Genomic DNA, 16947 nt, shown 5'->3' with positions numbered 1-16947 from the left:
TTAAACACCTGGCAGAAATACCATCTCTAACCACCTGGCAACAACACCATCTTTAACCACCTGGCAGCAATACCATCTTTAACCAACTGGCAGCAATACCATCTTTAACCAACTGGCAGCAATACCATCTTTAACCACCTGGCAGCAATACCATCTTTAACCACCTGGCAGCAATACCATCTTTAACCACCTGGCAACAATACCATCTTTAACCACCTGGCAGCAATACCATCTTTAACCACCTGGCAACAATACCATCTTTTACCACCTGGCAGCAATACCATCTTTAACCACCTGGCAGCAATACCATCTTTAACCACCTTGCTGCCCGCGACCAATCAGCGATTTTGGGGCCACATTTAAACACTGCTGTGCTGATTGGTCGCGGATGCTGCCCGCGACCAATCAGTGATTTTGCCGACACATTTAAACACTGCTGTGCTGATTGGTCGCGGACTCCAGCCACGACCAATCAGCGATTTTGGTGCAAAATTTAAACAGCGCTCTGCTGATTGGTCGCGGACTCCAGCCGCGACCAATCAGCGAGATTGGCGCCAAATGTAAACAACGCTCTGCTGATTGGTCGTGGCTGGCAGCCGTGACCAATCAGCGATATTGGCGCCAAATTTAAACAACGCTCTGCTGATTGGTCGCGGACACCAGCCGCGACTAATCAGCATTATTGGCGCCAAATTTAAACACCGCTTTACTGATTTGACGCGGTGACCGGTCGCGACCAATCAGCGATATTGGCGCCAAATTTAAACAACGCTCTGCTGATTGCGCCCGGTCGGCCGCATACATATTCTAGAATGCCCGATGCGTTAGAATCGGGCCACCATCTAGTCATATATAATAGTGTAATGTAGAGCTGAATAAAAAGATTCACAGGTCTCCATGGGAATCGGATCAGGATCATGTAAAGTTATTCAGTCAGAAATAGTCGCTCTTGTGTTAAGTGCCGCATACATCCAAGATGATGAGTCTGAATACCGGCCGAAGAAGTGTGCAAGTTCTACAATAGATCCTGCTGATGGATTCGCTCTAGTTTGTATAATACATGACGCATGTATGCAGTTATTGTGCTGCATATAAATAATGTAAGCATATGAACAGAGATGGCTATAGATACATATTTATTTATAGTGATATACGGCAAAAAAAGTCACAGCACTCTAGGCGCGAGATACTGAAAAAACTGATCTTCATTCCCCATGTATGTGCAACATTTCGGGCTTCACATTGTGAGCCTTTCTCAAGCCATTAACACGGCATAAACAAGATATATATAGGGTACACGCCATAATCAGTGATTAATCACTATACATCAGGAAAGCATAGTGCATATGTATATGACTCGCCCCCTGGGCCGTGGGGCACTCGGGACCGGGCTACAGGGCAATGCTGGGAGTAGAAGTGGCGACCCGGTCCCGTGGCTCAGGGTGGTCAGACCAGTGGCAGTCTCCTATGTGCTTTAGGTAATGTCCGACTACGCCACCCGTGGATTGCGGCTATCATGAACCGCCGCTGCAAGGCAGTCCCCTGAGGCTGATGGTGTGTGCAGCTGAGTTAGTATAACTCCCCACGGGAGGAGTGTAGCCTCAGGGCAATGTAGTAGATGGTGGGGGTGATGGTGCAGGGAGTCCCAGTATCGTTAGTGCTGGCGAAGTAAGAAGCACAAAGACAACATATTGCAGTCCAGGGTCTTTTACTCACAGTTCGTATACTCCAAGTCACTTCTGTACAGGTAATGACTGCCCGAGCCGTGCCGTGTCCACCAGGTGAGGGGCTCGGTCAACCCCCAGGCAATTCCGGAGTATGGCACAGGACTCCCTTCTATCCTTCCTCTGGCTCATGCCCCACCAGTGACCAAGCTTTTGTCCAGCTGCCGCGGATCTATGTGGGTAAACGTGGGCCCCGTTTCCCGCTATCCTATATGGTGCCTCCCTAGCAAGGTTTAGTAGGGGGTCGCACCAAGTAATGATCACGACCTCCAGTTTTTGGCTGAGGGTAGTTTCTCCTCCACCAATTTGGGACCTGGTAAACTTTTCTCACCTGACCCGTCACCCGTAATTTCCTGGGTCCTTAGGGTCCCTTCTGCCTTCTTGTTCCTGAGCCCTTCTACACTTTGGGGACTTCTCTTCCTTTTCTGTTCCTTTCTGTTCCTGATCCTTTCTGTTCCTGTTCCTTTCTGTTTCTGTTCCTTTCTGTTTCTGTTCCTTCCTTCTGGCTATGGCCTTCACCCTAGGCCTGCCTCGTGGAGCTGGGCCCGGACTGAGCCACAGCTCCCTGTCAGCCCTCTCTGGCTGAACTCCTTCTCTCACTGAACTCAACCCAGAACTAAGATGTTGCCCACCTTATATACCTTCCCCTAGTGTGTGAGCTCAGGTGTCTGAGCTCCTACCTACGCTCAGAAACCATCCCCTTCTGCTCCTACATCACTGGGTTTTCCTCCCCCCTCCCCACACCAGCCAGGGACAGATGCTGTCGTGCCTGCACTTCTGTCTAGTGGGAGCACCGTTGAGCTGTCCCTCGGAAATGGGGTGTGTGTGATGCATGCAGCTAACTGAGCCCTGGTCCACACTCCATCCTTACCCGGGAGTGGAATATCACACCTCTGGCAGAGGTGCAATACCCCTGTAGCGGCCGAGCCCTCGGGGCGCTACATATACAGTGCAATAATAGCAATCTCCTCATGTGTCATCATGATATAACAGTAATTCATGTTTATTCTGTGCCAGTTCAAATGTATTGTGCATATAATAATAAATAACCTTAATTGAATCATAATGATAATGTGATAACGCCTGTGTTATAATTACAGACTGCTCACCCAGCTGCTGATGTTGGTAATGTACATAGTATGGCGTCCCAGGGACGGCCTTGCATGTGCTCCAGGCTCAGCTGTGGTGTCAGGGGTCCCAGCTACTCACTGCACCAGGGGCGGGCATATCATCGAAGCAGATGCAATGAGTAGTGTTGATCGAGCACTAAAAAGCTCGGGTGCTCGAAGCTCGGGCCAAGCTCACCGTGATACTAGGGTGCTCGACCCGAGCAACGAGCCCAATGTTAGTCTATGGGAGACCCGAGCATTTTTGCGGCGGCACCCCTGGCAGTCTTTTAAAAGCCTAACAAGTGCCCAAAACGATAGTGACAGTGCTCAAATGACATGGGGACAGGATGAGGATCACCCCAGGAAGCATTTCTGACCCCCAGGTCACTGCTGTCAACAACGTGGTCAGAGGTATTAAGCCACTTTTACGGGCTCACAATAAAACGTTCAAAAACGAAACTGAAACTTTTTTCCTGTGAAATATGTTAAGGAATTTCTTTTCCAGGGTAAAGACTTGTGTATAAGGTAAAATAAATAACCAAAAACAAAAATACTCCTCCACACCTTGAGCTATGTTCACAAGTAGCATTTTTTATGCGTTTTTGCACTTTTGTATTGCTTTCAACCGTGACAAATGCATTCACCAGGAAATGTCATTTTAACATTTTACAACCATATCTGGCCATGTGCTGTGTGACACATGCATACAGTGCTGAAAAGACATGGGAACAGCATGGGGAAGACCCCTGGAAGCATCTCTGACACCCAGGTCACTGCCTAAAAGTGTGCCCATCAGAAGTGATCCTTGCCGCATCAGAAGATGCAGACTTGCAACTATCCCCGTGCAAGTCATTGTCCCAGGGCAGTGTTCAATTGTACCTCCCCCATTCCTTGCAATGCAAGCGCAAGTATGCAGCCTGCCACCCACCCACCCCCAGGCTGCAATACCATACTGCTTGCTTGCACTTGAAATTGGGACTTTTAGGCAATTGGAGGCGGAATCTGGCCACCACGTCATGGCTCCATCGGCGGCCTGGTATCCATACTCAGTGCCCAGCCGCCCCGCAGCCGGGTGCCTACACATGGTCCCCAGCCACCTGGGGGCGGCGGGGGGGCCATAAACGGTCCCCAGCCGCCCCTATTTGAAGGACAGCCAAACCGCAAACACGTGGACAAGTGAATGTGGCCAGGGACGCCGTCACACTGGGTTAATTTTGTGGAAGCCGGGACACAGTTGGACACTGGGATGCAACACAGGTAGACAGCAGCAGTGGTCGGCCTCCTACACAATGAGTAAATTATTCATGATCATGAGGCCATCCATCTCCTTAGCTTTCTGTTCCTTGGTATGCAAGCGCATGTATGTAGTAGCGGCTAGGCATATCCTACCTCCTCCGAGGATTGCTGGATATTTTCCTGCTACTATCCCAGTTCTATGACTCCCGTTAAAACAAAGCTTCATGTGATGAATGATGGATGAGGTGGTGGCAAAGGAGAAAGCAGCAGGAACAGGGACCATTCACATCAATATCAGGTCAGTCAACCACACAAGTCTTGTAGGATATATTTCTGTACCAAAAGGAGTGGTTCGGCTACACAGTTATAGGGCATACAGTGAGTGCAATGCCTGCCAAATATTTCGAGGCACTCCAATGCCCCTTGGAAGTGACATGGAGGTCAGAGGGCCTTAACTAAACCGTTTTTTCCATTTATAGCAACTGGGTCTCCTGTACACTATAGGCCTAAGCAGTGAATGGAAGGCTTTCCAAAAATTATGAGGAACTGCAATGCCCTTTGAAACAGATGTGGATTACAGCGTACTAAAAACCTTCTACCCATTATTGGGGAGTGGGTCTCCCTTAGAGTTCGCATTGAAAAGCAAAAGCTGACTAACATTAGGAGGAAATGCAATGCTCGTTGGAAGAGTCGTGGAGGTTAGAGTTAATTAAAAACAAAATTTCAATGCCCCTTGGAAGAGACGTGGAGGTCAGAGTGGTTTAACAAGATGGTTTTAATGTCCCTTGGAAGAGACGTGGAGGTCACAGTAGCTAAGCAAGACGGTTTTAATGTCCCTTGGAAGAGAGATGGAGGTCACAGTAGCTTAACAAGACGTTTTTAATGCCCCTTGGAAGAGGGGTGGAGGTCACAGTATCTTAGCAAGACGGTTTTAATGCCCCTTGGAAGAGTGGTGGAGGTCACAGTAGCTTAACAAGATTGTTTTAATTCCCCTTGGAAGAGTGGTAGAGGACACAGTACCTCAACAAGACAGTTTTAATGACCCTTGGAAGAGTGGTGTAGGTAACAGTAGCTTAACAAGACGGTTTTAATGCCCCTTGGAAGAGTGGTGGAGTTCGCAATGGAATAAAAAGACAATATCAATGCCCCTTGGAAGAGTGGTGGAGGTCACAGTAGCTTAACAAGACGGTTTAATGCCCCTTGGAAGAGCTGTGGAGTTCAGAGTGGTTTAACAAGACGGTTTTATTGCCCCTTGGAAGAGTGGTGGAAGTCACAGTAGCTTAACGAAACGGTTTTAATGCCCCTTGGAAGAGCTGTGGAGTTCAGAGAGGTTTAACAAGACGGTTTTAAAGCCCCTTGGAGGAGTGGTGGAGGTCACAGTAGCTTAACAAGACAGTTTTAATGCCCCTTAGAAGAGTGGTGGAGGTCGCAGTGGAATAAAAAGACAATATCAATGCCCCTTGGAAGAGTGGTGGAGGTCACAGTAGCTTAACAAGATGGTTTTAATGCCCCTTGGAAGAGCTGTGGAATTCAGAGTGGTTTAACAAGACTGTTTTAATGCCCCTTGGAAGAGTGGTGGAGGACACAGTAGCTTAACAAGACAGTTTTAATGCCCCTTGGAAGAGTGGTGTAGGTCACAGTAGCTTAACAAGACGGTTTTAATGCCCCTCGGAAGAGTGGTGGAGGTCGCAATGGAATAAAAAGACAATATCAATGCCCCTTGGAAGAGTGGTGGAGGTCACAGTAGCTTAACAAGACGGTTTTAATGCCCCTTGGAAGAGCTGTGGAGTTCAGAGTGGTTTAACAAGACGGTTTTAATGCCCCTTGGAAGAGTGGTGGAAGTCAAAGTAGCTTAACAAGACGGTTTTAACGCCCCTTGGAAGAGCTGTGGAGTTCAGAGTGGTTTAACAAGATGGTTTTAATGCCCCTTGGAGGAGTGGTGGAGGTCACAGTAGCTTAACAAGACAGTATTAATGCCCCTTGGAAGAGACGTGGAGGTCGCAGTGGAATAAAAAGACAATATCAATGCCCCTTGGAAGAGTGGTGGAGGTCACAGTAGCTTAACAAGACGGTTTTAATGCCCCTTGGAAGAGCTGTGGAGTTCAGAGTGGTTTAACAAGAAGGTTTTATTGCCCCTTGGAAGAGTGGTGGAGGTCACAGTAGCTTAAAAAGACGGTTTTAATGCCCCTTGGAAGAGCTGAGGAGTTCAGAGTGGTTTACCAAGACGGTTTTAATGCCCCTTGGAGGAGTGGTGGAGGTCACAGTAGCTTAACAAGACAGTTTTAATGCCCCTTGGAAGAGTGGTGTAGGTCACAGTAGCTTAACAAGACGGTTTTAATGCCCCTCGGAAGAGTGGTGGAGGTCGCAATGGAATAAAAAGACAATATCAATGCCCCTTGGAAGAGTAGTGGAGGTCACAGTAGCTTAACAAGACGGTTTTAATGCCCCTTGGAAGAGCTGTGGAGTTCAGAGTGGTTTAACAAGACGGTTTTAATGCCCCTTGGTAGAGTGGTGGAGGTCACAGTAGCTTAAAAAGACGGTTTTAATGCCCCTTGGAAGAGCTGAGGAGTTCAGAGTGGTTTACCAAGACGGTTTTAATGCCCCTTGGAAGAGTGGTGGACGTCACAGTAGCTTAACAAGACGGTTCTAATGCCCCTCGGAAGAGTGGTGGAGGTCGCAATGGAATAAAAAGACAATATCAATGCCCCTTGGAAGAGTGGTGGAGGTCACAGTAGCTTAACAAGACGGTTTTAATGCCCCTTGGAAGAGCTGTGGAGTTCAGAGTGGTTTAACAAGACGGTTTTAATGCCCCTTGGAAGAGTGGTGGAGGTCACAGTAGCTTAAAAAGACGGTTTTAATGCCCCTTGGAAGAGTGGTGTAGGTCACAGTAGCTTAACAAGACGGTTTTAATGCCCCTCGGAAGAGTGGTGGAGGTCGCAATGGAATAAAAAGACAATATCAATGCCCCTTGGAAGAGTAGTGGAGGTCACAGTAGCTTAACAAGACGGTTTTAATGCCCCTTGGAAGAGCTGTGGAGTTCAGAGTGGTTTAACAAGACGGTTTTAATGCCCCTTGGTAGAGTGGTGGAGGTCACAGTAGCTTAAAAAGACGGTTTTAATGCCCCTTGGAAGAGCTGAGGAGTTCAGAGTGGTTTACCAAGACGGTTTTAATGCCCCTTGGAAGAGTGGTGGACGTCACAGTAGCTTAACAAGACGGTTCTAATGCCCCTCGGAAGAGTGGTGGAGGTCGCAATGGAATAAAAAGACAATATCAATGCCCCTTGGAAGAGTGGTGGAGGTCACAGTAGCTTAACAAGACGGTTTTAATGCCCCTTGGAAGAGCTGTGGAGTTCAGAGTGGTTTAACAAGACGGTTTTAATGCCCCTTGGAAGAGTGGTGGAAGTCAAAGTAGCTTAACAAGACGGTTTTAACGCCCCTTGGAAGAGCTGTGGAGTTCAGAGTGGTTTAACAAGATGGTTTTAATGCCCCTTGGAGGAGTGGTGGAGGTCACAGTAGCTTAACAAGACAGTATTAATGCCCCTTGGAAGAGACGTGGAGGTCGCAGTGGAATAAAAAGACAATATCAATGCCCCTTGGAAGAGTGGTGGAGGTCACAGTAGCTTAACAAGACGGTTTTAATGCCCCTTGGAAGAGCTGTGGAGTTCAGAGTGGTTTAACAAGACGGTTTTAATGCCCCTTGGAAGAGTGGTGGAGGTCACAGTAGCTTAAAAAGACGGTTTTAATGCCCCTTGGAAGAGCTGAGGAGTTCAGAGTGGTTTACCAAGACGGTTTTAATGCCCGTTTGAGGAGTGGTGGAGGTCACAGTAGCTTAACAAGACAGTTTTAATGCCCCTTGGAAGAGTGGTGTAGGTCACAGTAGCTTAACAAGACGGTTTTAATGCCCATCGGAAGAGTGGTGGAGGTCGCAATGGAATAAAAAGACAATATCAATGCCCCTTGGAAGAGTAGTGGAGGTCACAGTAGCTTAACAAGACGGTTTTAATGCCCCTTGGAAGAGCTGTGGAGTTCAGAGCGGTTTAACAAGACGGTTTTAATGCCCCTTGGTAGAGTGGTGGAGGTCACAGTAGCTTAAAAAGACGATTTTAATGCTCCTTGGAAGAGCTGAGGAGTTCAGAGTGGTTTACCAAGACGGTTTTAATGCCCCTTGGAAGAGTGGTGGACGTCACAGTAGCTTAACAAGACGGTTCTAATGCCCCTTGGAAGAGTGGTGGAGGTTGCAATGGAATAAAAAGACAATATCAATGCCCCTTGGAAGAGTAGTGGAGGTCACAGTAGCTTAACCCCTTAAGCCCCGCGGGTGGTTTGCACGTTAATGACAGGGCCAATTTTTACAATTCTGACCACTGTCACTTTATGAGGTAATTACTCTGGAACGCTTCAACGGATCCCCCTGATTCTGAGATTGTTTTTTCGTGACATATTGTACTTCATGATTGTGGAAAAATTTCTTCGATATCACTTGCGTTTATTTGTGAAAAAAACGGAAATTTGCCGAAAATTTTGAAAATTTTGCAATTTTCAAAATTTGAATTTTTAAGCCCTGAAATCAGAGCGATATGTCACACAAAAGAGTTAATAAATAAGATTTCCCACATGTCTACTTTATATCAGCACAATTTTGGAACCAAAATTTTTTTTTGTTAGGGAGCTATAAGGGTTAAAAGTTGACCAGCGATTTCTCATTTTTCCAACAAAATTTACAAAACCATTTTTTTAGGGACCACATCACATTTGAAGTCACTTTGAGAGGTCTTTATGACAGAAAATACCCAAAAGTGACACCATTCTAAAAACTGCACCCCTCAAGGTGCTCAAAACCACATTCAAGAACTTTATTAACCCTTCAGGTGCTTCATAGGAATTTTTTGAATGTGGAAGAAAAAAATGAACATTTAACTTTTTTCACAAAAATGTTACTCTAGACCCAATTTTTTTTATTTTCACAGGGGTAACAAGAAAAAATGGACCGCAAAATTTGTTGTGCAATTTCCCCTGGGCACGCAGATACCCAATATTTGAGGAAAAAAACACTGTTTGGGCGCACTGTAGGGCTCAGAAGGGAAGGAGCATCATTTGACTTTTTGATTGTAAAATTTGCTTGAATAATTAGCGGACACCATGTTGCGTTTAGAGAGCCCCTGTGTGCCCAAACATTGGAGCTCCCCCACAAGTGACCCCATTTTGGAAACTAGACCCCCCAAGGCACCTATCTAGATGCATAGTGAGCAGTTGCAACCCCCAGGTGCTTCACAAATTGATTCGTAAAAATGAAAAAGTGAAAAAAAAAACACTTTTTCATTGTTACGAATCAATTTGTGAAGCACCTGGGGGTTCCAACTGCTCACTATGCATCTAGATAGGTGCCTTGGGGGGTTTAGTTTCCAAAATGGGGTCACTTGTGGGGGAGCTCCAATGTTTGGGCACACAGGGACTCTCTAAATGCAACATGGTATCCGCTAACAAATTGAATGGGAAATTGGCTCAAATTGTTAGTGGACACCACATTGCGTTTGGAGAGCCCCTCTGTGCCCAAACTTTGGAGCTCCCCCACAAGTGACCCCATTTTGGAAACTAGACCCCCCAAGGCACCTTTCTAGATGCATAGTGAGCACTTGGAACCCCCAGGTGCTTCACAAATTGATTCGTAATAATGAAAAAGTGAAAAAAAAACCACTTTTTCATTTTTACGAATCAATTTGTGAAGCACCTAGGGGTTCCAAGTGCTCACTATGCATCTAGATAGGTGCCTTGGGGGGTCTAGTTTCCAAAATGGGGTCACTTGTGGGGGAGCTCCAATGTTTGGGCACACAGGGACTCTCTAAATGCAACATGGTATCCGCTAACAAATTGAATGGAAAATCGGCTCAAATTGTTAGCGGACACCACATTGCGTTTGGAGAGCCCCTATGTGCCCAAACTTTGGAGCTCCCCCACAAGTGACCCCATTTTGGAAACTAGACCCCCCATGGCACCTTTCTAAATGCATAGTGAGCACTTGGAACCCCCAGGTGCTTCACAAATTGATTCGTAATAATGAAAAAGTTAAAAAAAAAAACACTTTTTCATTTTTATGAATCAATTTGTGAAGCACCTGGGGTTCCAAGTGCTCACTATTCATCTAGATAGGTGCCTTGGGGGGTCTAGTTTCCAAAATGGGGTCACTTGTGGGGGAGCTCCAATGTTTGGGCACACAGGGACTCTCTAAATGCAACATGGTATCCGCTAACAAATTGAATGGAAAATCGGCTCAAATTGTTAGCGGACACCACATTGCGTTTGGAGAGCCCCTCTGTGCCCAAACTTTGGAGCTCCCCCGCAAGTGACCCCATTTTGGAAACTAGACCCCCCAAGGCACCTTTCTAGATGTATAGTGAGCACTTGGAACCCCCAGGTGCTTCACAAATTGATTCGTAATAATGAAAAAGTGAAAAAAAAAACACTTTTTCATTTTTATGAATCAATTTGTGAAGCACCTGGGGTTCCAAGTGCTCACTATTCATCTAGATAGGTGCCTTGGGGGGTCTAGTTTCCAAAATGGGGTCACTTGTGGGGGAGCTCCAATGTTTGGGCACACAGGGACTCTTCAAATGCAACATGATATCCGCTAACAATTTGAGCCGACAATTTGTTAGCGGATATCATGTTGCATTTGGAGAGTCCCTGTGTGCCCAAACATTGGAGCTCCCCCACAAGTGACCCCATTTTGGAAACTAGACCCCCCAAGGCACCTACCTAGATTCATAGTGAGCACTTGGAACCCCAGGTGCTTCACAAATTGATTCATAAAAATGAAAAAGTGTTTTTTTTTTCACTTTTTCATTATTACGAATCAATTTGTGAAGCACCTGGGGGTTCCAAGTGCTCACTATGCATCTAGAAAGGTGCCTTGGGGGGTCTAGTTTCCAAAATGGGGTCACTTGTGGGGGAGCTCCAAAGTTTGGGCACAGAGGGGCTCTCCAAACGCAATGTGGTGTCGCTAACAATTTGAGCCGATTTTCCATTCAATTTGTTAGCGGATACCATGTTGCATTTAGAGAGTCCCTGCGTGCCCAAACATTGGAGCTCCCCCACAAGTGACCCCATTTTGGAAACTAGACCCCCCAAGGCACCTATCTAGATTCATAGTGAGCACTTGGAACCCCAGGTGCTTCACAAATTGATTCATAAAAATGAAAAAGTGTTTTTTTTTTCACTTTTTCATTTTTACAAATCAATTTGTGAAGCACCTGGGGATTCCAAGTGCTCACTATGCATCTAGATAGGTGCCTTGGGGGGTCTAGTTTCCAAAATGGGGTCAATTGTGGGGGAGCTCCAATGTTTGGGCACACAGGGGCTCTCCAAACGCAACATGGCGTCCGCTAACAATTTGAGCCGATTTTCCATTCAATTTGTTAGCGGACACCATGTCGCGTTTGGAGAGCCCGTGATGTGCCTAAACAGTGGAGCTCCCCCACAAGTGTCCCCATTTTGGAAACTATACCCCTCAAGGATTTTATTAAGGTGTATAGTGAACATTTTGAACCCAGAGGTACGGCACAGAATTTGTTTACATTAGGTCATCATATTGAAAAAGTTGTCATTATTCTTGAGCGCAAGTGCTCGCTACTTGAGTTTGCATCGGGTACTCAGGTATGCACCATGTACAGCGTGTGCTCGAGTGACATGCTCGAGTCCCTGCTCCGCATGTTTCACGGTTATTAGACACCCAAAAAAAAACATGCGGGGATCGCTCGTGCATGGCAGGCAATCCCCGTAAAGTTTTTTGGCCGCGAAGCATATGGGGCAGAGACTCGAGCATGTCACTCAAATACCCACGATACTCAAGGCATACCAGAGCACCCGATGCAAACTCAAGTAGCGAGCACTTGCTCTCAACACTAGTCGCCATATCGTCATCTTTTTTTCTTACTTTTGAAAAAAATCCCAACCCCAGCCCTAGCCCTAGCACAACCCTAGCCCCAGCACAACCCTAGCCCCAGCACAACCCTAGCCCCAGCACAACCCTAGCCCCAGCACAACCCTAGCCCCAAACCCAGCCCTAACCCTAGCCCAATCCTAACCCAAGAGTTTATTTTTGACGCCGTTCCTTGTGCGGTATAAGTGATTAGACGACTTTATTCTTCGGGTCGGTGTGATTACAGCAATGCCAGAATCATATGGGGTTTTTATGACTGACAGCTGTCACACACTAAAAGATGCATTTTTTGTAAAATCTAGTTTTTGCATCGCCATATTTTGAGAGCTATAATTTTTCCAGATTTTGGCAGACAGTCATGTGACGGCTCGTTTTTTGCGGGATGACTTGACGTTGTTATTGGTGCCATTTTCAGGCACGTGACATTTTTTGATCGCTTTCTATTCCGATTTTTGGGAGGCAGAATAAACAAAAACCAACAATTCAGGAATTGTTTTTTTTATTTTTTTTTATTCTGTTCCGCGTGTGGTAAAATTGATGAGGTAGCTTTATTCTTCGGGTCAGTACGTTTACAGCGGTACCACATTTGTATCATTTTTCTATGTTTTGGCGCTTATACACAATAAAAGCTATTTTATAGAAAAAATATTTTTTAGTATCGCTTTATTCTGAGAGCTATAACTTTTTTATTTTTCGGCTGATGGAGCTGTATGGTGGCTTGTTTTTTTGCGGGACGAGATGACGTTTTCAGCGGTATCATTTTTATTTATATGCGTCTTTTTGATCGCGTGTTATTCCACTTTTTGTTTGGAGGTATGGTGATAAAGCATTGTTTTTTGCTTCGTTTTTTTTTTTTTTTTTTTACCGTGTTCACTGAAGGGGTTAACTAGTGGGACAGTTTTATAGGTCAGGTTTTTCCGGACGCGGCGATACCAAATATGTGTACTTTTATTGTTTTTTTTTTATTTTTTTATAATAATATTTATTGATGGGTACATTATATTTTTATTTTTGGTGTATTATTTTTTTTATTTTTTCATAATATTTTTGCACATTTTTTTTTTTTTTCCACTTTCACACAGTTTATACACTTTATTACTTTGTCCCACTCTGGGACTTTCACTTTTTTTTTCCTGATCGCCTGCATGGCACAGGAATGGAGCACCATCCCTATGCCATGAAGGCTGTCAGAAGTGCACAGTGTGAAGATTGCTTGGAGATGCACTGCACATGTCCAAGCAATCTTCCTGCTCTCTGGTGACCCGAATGTTGTTATGACGACATCGGGTCGTCATGGCAACACCCGGGAAGCCTTTGCAGACTGCGCTGGAAGCCGGAAGAGGAGGTGAGTATCGCCGATCACCTCCCCTTGCCCCCGCAATGCCGCGATCGACTTCGATCGCGGCATCGCGGGGGTTAATGTGCTGGGAGCGGTGCAGGACCGCTACCTGCACATAGTACCGGGTGTCAGCTGTGACAATCAGCTGACACCCGGCGGCGATCGCGCCCGCACAGCCTGTGTGCGCGCGCTATCGCGATGACGTACTAATACGGGTCTGGCTCTTAAGTCCCAGGGCACAGACGCGTATTAGTACGTCAGATGTTATTAAGGGGTTAACAAGACGGTTTTAATGCCTCTTGGAAAAGCTGTGGAGTTCAGAGTGGTTTAACAAGACGGTTTTAATGTCCCTTGGAAGAGTGGTGGAAGTCACAGTAGCTTAACAAGACGGTTTTAAAGCCCCTTGGAAGAGCTGTGGAGTTCAGAGTGGTTTAACAAGACGGTTTTAATGCCCCTTGGAGGAGTGGTGGAGGTCACAGTAGCTTAACAAGACAGTATTAATGCCCCTTGGAAGAGACGTGGAGGTCGCAGTGGAATAAAAAGACAATATCAATGCCCCTTGGAAGAGTGCTGGAGGTCATAGTAGCTTAACAAGACAGTTTTAATGCCCCTTGGAAGAGTGGTGGAGGTCACAGTAGCTTAACAAGACAGTTTTAATGCCCCTTGGAAGAGTGCTGGAGGTCACAGTAGCTTAACAAGATGGTTTTTATGCCCCTTGGGGTACTGGTGGAGGTCGCAGTGGAATAAAAAGACAATATCAATGCCCCTTGGAACAGTAGTGGAGGTCATAGTTGCTTAACAAGACGGTTTTAATGCCCTTTGGAACAGCTGTGGAGTTCAGAGTGGTTTAACAAGATGGTTCTAATGCCCCTTGGAAGAGTGGTGGAGGTCACAGTAGCTTAACAAGATGGTTTTATTGCCCCTTGGAAAAGCTGTGGAGTGCAGAGTGGTTTAACAAGACCGTTTTAATGCCCCTTGGAAGAGTGGTAGAGGTCACAGTAGCATAACAAAACAGATTTAATGCCCCTTGGAAGAGTGGTGGAGGTCACAGTAGCTTAACAAGACTGTTTTAATTCCCCTTGGAAGAGTGGTGGAGGTCACAGTAGCTCAACAAGACAGTTTTAATGCCCCTTGGAAGAGTGCTGTGGGTCACAGTACCTTAACCAGATGGTTTTAATGCCCCTTGGAAGAGTGGTGGAGGTCGCAATAAAATAAAAAGACAATATCAATGCCCCTTGGAAGAGTGGTGGAGGTCACAGTAGCTTAACAAAACCGTTTTAATTCCCCTTGGAAGAGCTGTGGAGTTCAGAGTGGTTTAACAAGGCGATTTTAATGCCCCTTGGAAGAGTGGTAGAGGTCACAGTAGCTTAACAAGATGGTTTTAATGCCCCTTGGAAGAGCTGTGGAGTTCAGAGTGGTTTAACAAGAGGGATTTAATGCCCCTTGGAAGAGAGGTGGAGGTCACAGTAGCTTAATAAGACAGTTTTAATGCCACTTGGAAGAGTGGAGAAGGTCGCAGTAGAATAAAAAGACAATGTCAATGCCCCTTGGAAGAGTGGTGGAGGTCAAAGTAGCTTAACAAGACGGTTTTAATGCTCCTTGGAAGAGCTGTGGAGTTCAGAGTGGTTTAACAAGATGGTTTTAATGCCCCTTGGAAGAGTGTTGGAGGTCACAGTACCTTAACAAGACGGTTTTAATGCCCCTTGGAAGAGCTGTGGAGTTCAGAGTGGTTTAACAAGATGGTTTGAATGCCCCCTGGAAGAGTGGTGGAGGACACAGTAGCTTAACAAGACAGTTTTAATGCCCCTTGGAAGAGACGTGGAGGTCGCAGTGGAATAATAAGACAATATCAATGCGACTTGGAAGCGTGCTGGAGGTCATAGTAGCTTAAAAAGACTATTTTAATGCCCCTTGGAAGAGTGGTGGAAGTCACAGTAGCTTAACAAGACTGTTTTAATGCCCCTTGGAAGAGCTGTGGAGTTCAGGGTGGTTTAACAAGACGATTTTAATGCCCCTTGGAGGAGTGGTCAAGGTCACAGTACCTTAACAAGACAGTTTTAATGCCCCTTGGAAGAGTGGTGGCGGTCGCAGTGGAATAAAAAGACAATATCAATGCCCCTTGGAAGAGTGGTGGAGGTCACAGTAGCTTAACAAGACTGTTTTAATACCCCTTGGAAGAGCTGTGTAGTTCAGAGTGGTTTAACAAGACAGGTTTAATGCCCCTTGGAAGAGTGGTGAAGGTCACAGTAGCTTAAAAAGACGGTTTTAATGCCCCTTGGAAGAGCTGTGTAGTTCAGAGTGGTTTAACAAGACGGTTTTAATGCCCCTTGGAAGAGTGGTGGAGGTCACAGTAGCTTAACAAGACAGTTTTAATGCCCCTTGGAAGTCGCAGTGTGTAATGTCGGCGTCCCTGCCTCCTGCTAGGCAGAGTCGCAGTTCCCCTCACCTCCCTGCTCCGTCCTCGGCATCCTCCTCCCACGCTGCTGGCTGCGCTCGCTGCTTCCCGGGCACTGTTCTTAGGGCGCGCCCGCGCTCCCTCTCTCTTAAAGGGACCGCGCGCCGTCCTAAGGAGTCCCCGGCCAATTGCTGGCGGTGCTCCCATATATAAGGCACCTCCTCCAAGATGGAGGTGCCCGAGCAAAGTTGTTGCAAAGCCTTTCACCTCTGCTTGAGCCCTCAGGTTCCATTGCCAGTCTGTTTTCCAGCGCTGTCTACCTGCTAGCATTCCCTGCGGTCCGACAGTCTGTCTACCAGCATCCGCCAGTCTGTCTATGGACCATTCCGCCTGCGGTTCAGGAAGCACCTGTCTGATACCTGTCTGATACCTGCCTGATACCTGCCTGAGACCTCCTGCCAGCCAGCCGAGATACTCTACCCGCTCACCTGGGAGCGCTCACCTGCTTCCCACCTGCTAGCCTACCTGGAGGCTCTGCCGTCACTTGCCGTGACCACCTGCCAGCCAGCCGTGAGACTCTTACCCGCTCACCTGGGAGCGCTCACCTGCTTCCCACCTGCTAGCCTACCTGGAGGCGATGCTGTCAGTTGCCGTGACCACCTGCCTGTCTAGAGACTCTTACCCTCCAGTCACTTGCCGAGATCACCTGTCTGTCTAGAGACTCTTCCCCTGCTGTCACTCGCCGTGACCACCCGCCTGTCTAGAGACTGTCCCTGTCACTTGCCGTGACCTCCTGCCCTTCTTCCCAGAGACTGTTCCTGTCACTTGCCGTGACTACCTGCCCGCCTTCCCTGGGAGCCACCCGCTTCCTTAGAAGGACTGCCCCTTTGTATAGTAGCTCAGAGGTTCCACCTCCCAGACCCGTTACAGTTTGCTCGGGCCATGGAACCCGGTGGCACCCAAGCTCCCTCACTCTCGGACCTATGCCATGAACTATCCCGTCAGAGGTCCCAACAGGAGTCCATCCTGAGTCACCTGCGTAGTGTTAACTCCCGCCTGGACACACTGACTGCCTCATCGGGAGCTGCTTCCAAACGCACAACTACTACCCCGGCAACGTCGCTGCCCATCAATACCATGGCATCCCTTCCTGGTCCCCGCCTATCCGCCCTGCCTCGTTTTAGTGGAGATCCCGGTCAGGCCCGGGGC

The sequence above is a fragment of the Phyllobates terribilis genome, unplaced genomic scaffold (assembly GCF_046119375.1).
Source record: "Phyllobates terribilis strain yellow unplaced genomic scaffold, ASM4611937v1 Scaffold_10__3_contigs__length_209671492, whole genome shotgun sequence".
NCBI classification, from domain to species: domain Eukaryota; kingdom Metazoa; phylum Chordata; class Amphibia; order Anura; family Dendrobatidae; genus Phyllobates; species Phyllobates terribilis.
This window is presented reverse-complemented; position numbering follows the sequence as displayed.